The following is an 11,274-nucleotide window of genomic DNA, read 5'->3' on the forward strand; positions in this document are numbered from 1 at the left end:
TTGAATAGCACCTTCCAGGCATCTTCGTACGTCGTGTCGAAGAGCCTGCTCAGAGTTCGGTGCTGCGCCGGGTCGAACTCCCACAGGTTAAAGGCCCGTTGTTGACACGAGAGGATCCAGCGGATGAGCATAACCTGGACTATGTTGACAAGCTTGAGCTGCTTGTTCACCAGGGTTTGGATGCATGTTTGCAGTCCAGTCACCTCTCCTTTGTTGCCCCACAACAGGCCCGTCTCTTTCCAAGACGTGAGCCGCGTAGGGGGTCCGGACCGGAACTCAGGGGCTGCGACCCACTTAGGGTCGCGCGGCTCGGTGATGTAAAACCACCCCGATTGCCACCCCTTCAGGGTCTCCACAAAGGAGCCCTCGAGCCATAGGACGTTGGCCATCTTACACGCCATGGCACCTCCGCATTCCGCCTGGTTGCCACGCACCACCTTTGGCTTGACATTGAAAGTCTTGAGCCATAAGCTAAAATGGGGGCGGATGCTGAGGAAAGCCTCGCACACGACGATAAACGCTGAGATGTTGAGGATGAAGTTCGGGGCCAGATCGTGGAAATCCAGGCCATAGTAGAACATGAGCCCCCGGACGAATGGGTGGAGAGGAAAGCTTAGTCCGCGGAGGAAGTGGGGAAGGAACACTACCCTCTCATGGGGCCTTGGGATGGGGAGGAGATGCCCCTCTTCGGGAAGCCAGTGCGCGATGTCGTCAGACAAGTATCCGGCCTTCCTCAGTTTTTTTATGTGTCCCTCCGTGACGGAGGAGACCATCCACTTGCCTCCCGCTCCGGACATGGCTGGAGAAGGTCGAGGTGGGAAGTACGGACTTGGGCGCTGGAGCTCGAGTGCGCGGAAAATGGATAGGCAAAGGAGGAAGAAGGTGTAGGTGAAAAGGTGGATCCTTATCCCCTTATATGGACGGATGCGGCTATGCGTCCCCACCAGTCTGATAAAACTCGCTTATCTTACAAGCACCGTAATCAATGGCGCGGTTGGGTTACCCATGTCCGTATTGATGAGAATCCCGTAAATAAAGGGGACACGATCTCTGCTTTGACAAGACGTGCCAAGGAACCGCCTCGCGAAACACGCTGAGGTGGGGGAGTAAAAACAATTCGAATAAAAGCTTGGCCGTAGTGTGATGTCACGCTACGGAATACGTCAGCAGATTAGATTTGTGTAAATATTATTCTCTCTATGGCAATATGTGGAAACTTATTTTGCAGAGCCGGACACTATCCTTTGTGTTCAAAATCTTCTATGGAGTACTTGGAGGAGGAACCCGCCTTGCAATGCCGAAGATAATCTGCGCGTCGGACTCGTCGTCATTGAAGCCTGGTTCAGGGGCTACTGAGGGAGTCCTGGATTAGGGGGTGTCCGGATAGCCGGACTATACCTTCAGCCGGACTCCTGGACTATGAAGATACAAGATTGAAGACTTCGTCCCGTGTCCGGATGGGACTTTCCTTGGCATGGAAGGCAAGCTTGGCGATACGGATATGTAGATCTCCTACCATTGTAACCGACTCTGTGTAACCCTAACCCTCTCCGGTGTCTATATAAACCGGAGGGTTTTAGTCCGTAGGACATCTAACATTCATACCATAGGCTAGCTTCTAGGGTTTAGCCTCCTTGATCTCGTGGTAGATCTACTCTTGTACTACCCATATCATCAATATTAATCAAGTAGGAGTAGGGTTTTACCTCCATCGAGAGGGCCCGAACCTGGGTAAAAACATCGTGTCCCTTGTCTCCTGTTACCATCCGCCTAGACACACAGTTCGGGACCCCCTACCCGAGATCCGCCGGTTTTGACACCGACACCCACCCACCCAGCCGCCTTCTTCTTCCTCTCGCCCCTTTTATCATCTCCTCCACTTCCCCCCTCCGATCTTCTTCGTTTCTTCACGGATTTTGCGGATCGAGATGGCTCCGGAAAGAGGAAAGTAAGCTCCTCCCATCCCCCAATTACTTTGAGTCAAATCAATCCGCTTTTTTGTAGCCTAAAAAAGGTCCATTCATGTTCATGTTCATGTTCAAAATCATGAGGATCCCTAGTTGATATGATGAACCCTAGTTAATATGATGAACCTAGGTGATTGCATCATGATGAACCTAGTTGATGAACCCTAGGTTTAGTTTTGCTCTCTAAACTTGTCTGAAGATGTCACCCCGCTCTGTAAACTTGTCTTAAGAACTTGTTGCACCGGTTGTTGGCTTTGCTTTTGCGAAACTACTTGCGTTAGTTGGGGTTGTCAAACTATGTGGACAAGTTTGCTATTTGCTACTTGTGAAACTGTTTGATATTTGCTATTTGTGAAACTATGTGGAACACCTTTATTAATATGTGAGCTCATATTTTGCTATTTGTGAAACTATGTTAAACCTGTGATAAAACTAAAAAACAATCATTAAAACTTGTAAAAACCCAAAACCACAGGACCCTACCGCCACGCATCCTAGCGGTAATGTCAGGTAACCTACCGCCAATGCCTACGGCGGTAGGGTGTTGCGCTGGCCGTTAGGTAATGGTAGGGTGCCGTCCATGCCACCGCCAGAACCTCTGGCGGTAGGTGGCGTGACCCTACCGCCGATCCCTTTGGCGGTAGCAAAAGGGTCAGACCTCAAAAAAAATTCAAACGGGGGTCAGATCTCGATTTTATACCACAAAAGGGTCAAAACACAAAATTTTGCCCCCCCCCCACGGCCATGGGCATTTCGCGGCAAATCCTACTATGCTAGCGCGTCGCGTCGCACACTGCACTGGACACTAGTGCAGCGGACGCTACACATAGTGTAGTGTCTAGTTTTTAGCCGTTATACACTCACTTAGCAATTTTTGAACAGTTCAGGATACAACGCTCGTCAGGCGTGTGTGCAGTGTGGCGTCTAGCTGTCGGGCACTACACAAAAGGGTTAGTTGGATGAAATTTTTTCATCAACAATTCATTTTGTGAATTCTTTTCATCCACAGGTTAGATTGGTCGTTTTTGCCTGACATGTTTGATGTTGACGCGCTCACCGCAGTCGCCTTCGTCTCCAGTCGGTCGTCGAGCGATGACGACAAAGAGATGCTGGAGGAGATGTCGCAGGATAGCGTCATGGGCACGCTTCGCCACGGCACAACGAACCGGGCGTCGCCTTAGATGGCGCACGCCTTCATGCATCCGAGTGGAGTTATTTACCCAAAACTACCACACTTGGGAGTAGGATAACAACTTGGTATCATATTCAAGCCAGGGCACAAAAACTCAACAGAAATGCGCCTAATGCATAACACGGAGCACCGATGCTGGAATTTAGTCGTGAAAATAGCAAAATCGACAGGTGGGGCCCGCCTTTTCTAGCTGATGTGGCATGTTTAGGTGGGCTCGCCAGGAGGAGGGAGAGGCGTCGGCAATCCCGACGAGGGGCCGATCGGCGCTGATCCCCCGGGATGCTGCTTCTGTTCCGGCGCCGCCTGGGGCCACTTCCGGCCCTGCTGTTGCCCCTTCTTCCACTCATGGGGCTTGTGCGCCTGCGCTCCGGTCTGGGAGGCTCTTGGGCTTCAAGCTCAGCAAGAGGAAGGTGGACTACACCGTGGTGGACCAGATCCCACCTGTCAATGACTCGAGTGTTCATGTTTTTTCCATTTTTTTTCTTTTTCTCACTGGGCATTTCAACAAACAGGTAAGGGGCACTTATCTATGCATTGCACACCGACGGCGCCACTCGTCGCCCTTGCTGGTCGACGTTCATCAGAGACTGGCCGCCACTGTCAGACCACTGGAGCTTCCTTTGCCACAATTAGGTTTTGAGGAAGCTTGTGTTTATGCTAGTAATGAAAGGTACAATGGTCTTGTTTTTTTTCCACATTTTGTCAAATAAAGTTATTTTTGAACTATAAAACTGAAAATTTTATAAATATGGTTTTGATGGGAGATGAAGTTTACTAGATTTTATGGTGCCTAGGATGGACCAAATACACATCTCATGGCAGTATATCCAGAATCTGCATGAACTAGCAACCCATCCTTAGGTGTTGATAAGAGACTTTCATGTAATTTTTGCGTTTGAGGAGAAGGAAGGAAGAGCTATGGAGGATGGATCTTAGGCGTTGGATATTGGACTGAACTTAGAACTGGAGGCACTACAGGAGTTCCTCTTGCTCTGGCAGAGAGTTGTCACTTGGGAGCCAACCGAGGATGTGCCAGATGAAATTGCTTGGTCCTGGGAGGCCAACGGACAGTTCTCGGTACGATCGGCATATGCGGTTAGATTTTGGGGTAGGGAAGTGATACCTACGGCAGATCTCACCTGGAAGTCGCGGGCTCCTTCGCAATGCAGATTCTTTACTTGACTGGCTCTACAGAATAGATGTTGGACTTTGGATCGCCTGGCATGGCGAGGACTAACGCATCAGGACGCGTGCCCATTTTGCGACTAGGAGTAGGGAACGATTAACCATCTACTACTCACATGCATGTTTGCCAGGATGGCGTGGTCATCGATTTGCGAGGCGTTGGGTCGGCCAGAGTGGGCGCCATCCCAACATGACTCTCTTGCTTCTTGGATGAGCAATGTGAGCATGAAGGACCTGCACACCATCTTCGGGCTAACAATTTGGGAGATGTGGAAGCACAGGAATGCCATTGTCTTTGGTGGTGCACGACTGTCGACCGAGTTGTTGTTACGTAAAGTTAGGTCCGAGGGTTTGGTGTGGTCGTCGTCCGGCCTGCTGAAAGAGAATGTAAACCCCTTCTTCAGTATGGTAGCGAGGTGGGAAAATCATGAGTAGCATATATCGTTGTACTTGTAACTATGGTGAAGGCATTCTTTTGGCTTTCTTCTTTAATATATGATATGCACATCATGCATATTCAAGAAAAAAAGAAGAAGGAAGGAAGAGCATCGAGAAAAAATGATGATCATTCCTTAATCTTCTTGACCATGACCCGGTACCTCCCAAGTGAGCCTTCTTTGATGGGTGTGTCTAGGTCTTACTCGAGGGAGACTTAACCAAGTCTCAGTCAAGCATATAGTATATAGGAAGAAAAAAACTGAAAATATTTTTTTGTATGAATCTACATGCAAGATCAAAGAAATATAGCATCGACTGAGACATAATGAAGTCTAAGTCGACCAAGACTTAGCAAAATTGTTCTTCAATATCATCAACCGGTCCAGCACAACATACATGTTTTCTGTCAAAGTTGCATGAATGCGTCTGTGAGTGTTGTTTTTGTACTCGTTTCTAAGGAAATTCATGTCGAATCGAAAAAATAGGGACGTGTTTGGTTGCCTGTATACACCTCGACCAGGCTCGTGCAGGAAGAATCCGGCCTGTTTGGTTGCATGTATACACTGTTGGGCATGTATAGCATGGAACTTAAAGCACCTTTGGGCCTGGCTCGCTGGAAACGCTTAGATCTGCAGTTTCTTGCGAGCCAGACCCAGGCGAGCGCAAGCTAGCGGGCCCTTGCACGAGTGGAGACGGGAGGGATGCGAGGTGATTATGTGAGGTCTTCTTCAACCTCTAGTAAGCTTCTATCTAATCTCCTCTCTTCCTTGTCCCTCTGATCTAAACAACGGTGCTTTGATTCGAGGTAAGTTCTACACAAAAAAGATGCACCTCGATGTTACGGTTTCATCAGGCGATCGGTTCGTAGTTTCGTCGGTTGTAAGTTCTTAATTTCGTGTTCCCGTTTGGAGCTATTCTGGACGAATTTTGTCAGATTCGTCGCGCATGATCGATCATTTGAAATTTCCTTTGACCAGCAGCCTAATCTCGCAGTTCCTCACAACATTCATGTTGTAAGTTTTTTGTTTCGACGATCGTAGCTCATCTCTGTTTGAACAGCAGTCTACTTCACTAACGCCGCCATGTCGAGCTCCTCTGTCCTCTGCTCAGAGCCCTCCTATTCGTCCCTCTTGATGCCAAATCCCTTCCGCTTGATCTCCTTGACCACGTCCTACTATACTAGAGTCGTTTCCGGCGTCGCTCGTCTCGGCCTACTCTCTGTCGTCCTTCTACTGCACTGACGCTACAATGGCGCGCACACTACTTTCTTGTGTCATCTGCCTCTGTGCACACTTCAGTTCACCGCACCGCCGACAAGGTCGATCATCTTGGCCTCCTCTTTCTCGCCCTACTACACTGAAGTCGTTTCCGGCGTCGATCATATCGGCCTCCTCTCTCATCCACTTCACTGATGATACCATGACGCGAGCACTGCATTCTCCTCCTATGTCGACTGTCTTTGCACGAGCACCACAACTAGTTCGCCGGCGGTGTCACTTGCCCATGACTCCATGCTCGTCATGTCGGACACGACGCCATGGCCACTATCCACCGCAGTCGCCATGGTCCGGTGCACACCGCATTTCTTCTCCCCTTCCTCTGCTAGCTCGTAACCCTGTGTGCTAAGTGCAAGTGCTAGCTCTTAATCATACCTCATGGGTGCAACCAAACACCATGTCCATGTGCCGCCTGGGCCAATGCAGGCAACCAAACAAAGTGCACTTGCGTATTACCTAATGCAGGGATCCTAGATGCAGGCAACCAAACAACTTGTAGATGCCGCATTAGGGCCTGTTTTTGCTCAACCAGACTGGGTTGAGAAGTGTATGCCATGTAGATGTTGTTCACAAGAGTAAAATGCATTGGCGGTCATTGGACTTATCATATACGCTCACTTTGGTCACTGTACTCAGGAATACAGTCAATATGGTCACTGTATACGTGTTGAGGTGATTATACGGTCACTGCCAAATCGTATAACTCCGTATTTCATCTATTTGACCGGTCAAACAATCTTGCCAGCTCATTCTCTCTCTCTCTCTCTGCCTATGTGGGTCCTACCTGTCAGCGAGTGGAAGGAATAAGCAGAGCAAAAATAAAATTATGCGCCTGTCAGCGAGTGGAAGGCATAAGCAGAGCAAAAATAAAATTATGCATGAGCGGAAATTCGAACCCCAGAGTTCTCGCATATGTGCGAGCCGCCTAACCAGCTGCACAGCTCTCGTGTTGTGATTTAGCTAAAACTGTCACATGAAAACTGTCACGCGAGTTAAAAGCTTCCAGTAATTGAAATATATACGTGTAGGGGCGGAGACAGGGGGGTGCGAGCAGGGGCTAGACACCCCCAACAACTTTCAGCGAGCAGTGTGGTACTATCTACGTACGTACTGTTGCTGTGCTAATGGCCAGGAGTAATAATTAACTTAATTGGCCCAAGCTTGATCAACGCACAGAACTAAAAGCCCAGCCCATGTGACATCGTGGCTTTGCCCTGTGCCGTTTGTTTTGCCCTGCCATCAATCAGAATCATCAGATCGGCATCCGATCAGATCGACCGTGTATCTGCGTCTCGCTGCTATATGGGAGTCTAGGTCTAGTGCACTTCCCGTGGCCACTTGCCGCCGTTCGCCTCGCCGCCGTCCACAATCACATACGAGCACACGGAGACGGAGGGACGCCAAGAGATTGAAGACCTGCTGTGAGCATCTATGTATTCTAATCTGTCCACTTAGTAGTCCTGCAACGGCGGCCTCTTTTTGCCGTCGCCGGCATTCCCCACGCAGATGGCGCCGTTAAGCGAATTCTCTGGCTATCGTTTCTTAAGGTACATACATACAGCTAATCTACTCTTTGATGCTCCAATTTTAAATAACTTAATTCATAAGAATAGTTAATTACTACATCTATTGAGATGAGATATAGATCTAATTTATCTGTTCTTTCATTTAGCTATAAAATATTATCTAGTTTAACCTTGAGAGGAATTAAGAATAATGCAGATTATTACTCTCTCCACACTTAATATGGGACTGAGGGAGTAACTTTTATAATCTTATAGATAAATGTGTGCATAGCTAAATTTAAACAAACAGTCTAACAACATTTATTTTTATTTTTTTTGCGAAATACACAACATTTATTGTTGCGACTTGTATAACTAAGACAAATTATACATGTGATGTTACTCAAAAATGTATGTTCGTGAGTGTGAGACTTGATCCTTGCTTCTTCGCCCCCCCTATATCCAAATCCTGGCTCCGCCCCTGTTCCAGTAGTTGAAATATATAGGTGTTGAGTTAAAAGCTTCCAGTATATAGGTGTTGAGTTTTTTTATATACGTGTTGAGTTAAATGCTTCCATTAGTTCACTACTCACATGACAAGCTTCTGTTGAAGTAGTTGAGTAGTGAACTAAGTACCGCGGTTAAGCGCGTGATGCATGCGTGGATCAGTCCTGCAGTGATGCAACTAGCTAGCTGCTACTTGACGAGATTCCATTTCAACAAACAGGCGAGGCATTGGAAAGCAGCTATGCGCATGGCATGTGACGAACGAGATGGATTAATTGGGGTGGACGGACGCGCTCCATCTCAGATTCAAAGATACTGCAACTTAATAAGAAGATCTAGCTGTTAATCAGTTCATAAGAGCATCTCCAGCAGTTGGCCCCTGAGGGGGCGTCTAAAATCGCCGTCTGGAGGTGAGCCAACGCAAAAAAAAAGCCTGGGAGCGAGTTGGTCCCCAGCCGCCGGTCCAAGGCCGCCTCCAGACGCGTCTAATTTTTTTTAAAAAAAAAACGTTCGGCGAAGTTCGGCTAAACACGTCTAAATTTTGGCAAACTTTGGCATATATTAGACATGTTCACGGCTTATACATAGCAAATATATCTAAAACAAGAACTCGTTGAACGCGGAGTAGTCGCCGTCATCGCCGCCATCCTCACCGCCGTCGTCATCATCAGCCTTCTCCTCCTTGACGCGGCCGTCCCTGGTGGACCCCTGCCCGGCGTCGCCATGGCGGACTGGTGGCGGCGGCGGCGCGTCGTCGTCGTCGCTGTCATCGAGGACGACGATGTAAGGGAACGCAGCAGAAAACAAAAAAATTCCGACCTACGCACCAGCCCAGGACCACTATGGAGACTGCATACATGGTTTGATCTTTTTCGTTACCGACTCGTAGCGCAGTGGAAGTAGAGTCGATGACGAATGATGGTGCAGATTCCCGCAACTAGGATTTACAACCTCCCAACCGCGAGGATGTATACCCTCATCCGCCCCACGGACAGCCCTCCGGGAGGCGGTCGGATAGTCCCTCGGACGGTGTCGCGGACAGCCCTTCGGGAGGACCCTCAAAACTCGGACGGTCACTCGGACAGCCCTTCGGGAGGATTCACAGAACTCGGACCGTCATTTGGACAGCCCTTCGGGAGGCACTCTCAAAACAGCTCCTCGGGCAAAAGGATCGAAACTACGACCTCTCTACGGGGTTGCACACATACGGTGTCATCTATCCGGCAAGGCTTCGCCGTCCAGAACTACTTCCCACCGGAACCCAGACAACCTTTCGGCTCTACGAACCTATTTCGCTGGGAGGGAGAGAGAAGCCAGATCATGCATGGCACTTGTATGTGAGAAGGGATGATGGTTTGGGCAACCCCTCACCTCCTATTTATAGGAAAACCAAGGGATAGTATGCCTCCACAAATACCCAAAGTGCCCACGCTTTATGTCATACATAAGGGCAAAATGGGGAGGCAGGTGGAGCACCAAATGGTGGAAGGAAGCCTCATGGGGGCCCCCCCAATGGCACCAACGAAATTGGCAGCCCTCTTGGGTGGCTCTACCACCTTCCTATCCATCCATGTCATCCCAAAAAATCTTGGGACAAAGCCCAAAATAGTGGCTTTCAATAAAATATTCCAAAAAGCACTTTCACTATTCATGACGACATTTTTCGGCGTCCGTTCGAACTGAAAATATTCATGTCGGCTTAGAAAATTTCTAGTACCCACCATAATGATTTTCAATGCGTTCTGGAACAATTCCAGTTTAGTGATTTTCATCTGTGAAAAGCATCTTAACCGGTTCCGGCAGCTCCGAAACATTTCCGGTTTTTATTTCTGAAAATTCCAAAAAGTTTCCAGAATGATTTTGGCACCCTCCAAGAATTATCAGGCATGTGCCGAAACCATTTTGACTTAATGCCATACCCCGAAACAACTTTTTCGGTTTCACCAGAACTCATCCGGTGACCTCTCTTTTCAGAACTTTTCTGATGTCTCCGAAAAACCTTTTCCGAAAACTTTCTCTCAGACTCCCTGTCTAGTATTCAACAGATAGATGACCCTTAAGCGTGTGACCCTATAGGTTTAGTGAAGTATAAACATGACCCGGAACCCCTTCCGATCAATGATCAACATCGGAGCCGTGGACACCCATATTGACCCCTATACCCACACGAATGAATATCTGAGTGAACCTTCAGTTGTTGTGTGCTATTCCTGTTGCTTCGCGATATGTTACAAATACCCGAGGTGAGACATGTTGGCATCCCTGTGGATCAACTCCTTGTCCACTATGCCAGTTACCTCGTTACCGATATTGTTCTCTTTTCACGTTCCGTGTTCCGACATCCCCGTGATCAAATCACCCTGTGTCTGGCCAGACGATGATGGATACCGTAACACTGAGAGGGCCCAGAGATATCTCTCCATCGACGGAGGAGCAAATCCCAATCTTGAGCTATCAAGTTACTTAACATACTTTTCCATGAACCCGTAAGCCGCCGTAATAGCCACCCATTTACGGATGACGTTTAACAAACCCCAAAGTTCATGAAGCAAGCATGAAGAAACTCGATACTCTCATGGTCTAAGGAATTATGCAAATATAAACTTCTTGTGTTATTAACCATTAACTTGTGACGAATGTATCTCATAGCATAACATCAATTCGGGTCGATTCAACACAAATGTTCCTCTAACATTGTGCCCTCAAAATTTCTGGCATAGACATGCCCATGATCAGGAAAACAGAACCATCATGCAACACTTGAGCTAGTCTTAGATGCCAGACTAGGAATACATTTTATCGTTTATTATTCCACACGTGCATATGAGTCTTCCTCCAAGCCTCGTTTTATTTCAGACTCGAGAACCATAGCAGTTATAGCATGGAACATAAACCTAATTATGAACAGGGAGATAATCAATAACATTTATTATTGCCTCTAGGGCATATCTCCTACAGACTCTCACTTGCACTAGAGTCAATAATCTAGTCAGTGCTAATGCAGTTTACACCTATGGCATTCTGGTGTAAAAATGCTCCGCTTGTGGTATAGCCTGATGTCCAATGGATCTGACGACTTCAGCTCCGTGTGTATCTTTGCATATCCTCGCATTTTCACGCTTTCACAAAATTCATATTTTGTGTGGACTTGGCTTTTATGTATGTGAATCACAAGTCGAACCTGGATTCCTCAGACTGAGTTA

General features: G+C 47.8%; 1 long non-coding RNA gene across 1 annotated transcript; it reads right to left on the reverse strand.

Annotated features, from left to right (window-relative positions):
• Positions 1 to 8,610: 8,610 nt before the first annotated feature.
• LOC125547956 lies at positions 8,611 to 9,403 on the reverse strand. The gene is made up of 2 exons (XR_007300854.1): positions 8,929 to 9,403; positions 8,611 to 8,834 (listed from the first exon to the last, which is right to left on the reverse strand). It is a non-coding gene; the product is annotated as an uncharacterized LOC125547956 (long non-coding RNA).
• Positions 9,404 to 11,274: the final 1,871 nt, after the last annotated feature.

The sequence above is a fragment of the Triticum urartu genome, chromosome 3 (assembly GCF_003073215.2).
Source record: "Triticum urartu cultivar G1812 chromosome 3, Tu2.1, whole genome shotgun sequence".
NCBI lineage: Eukaryota > Viridiplantae > Streptophyta > Magnoliopsida > Poales > Poaceae > Triticum > Triticum urartu.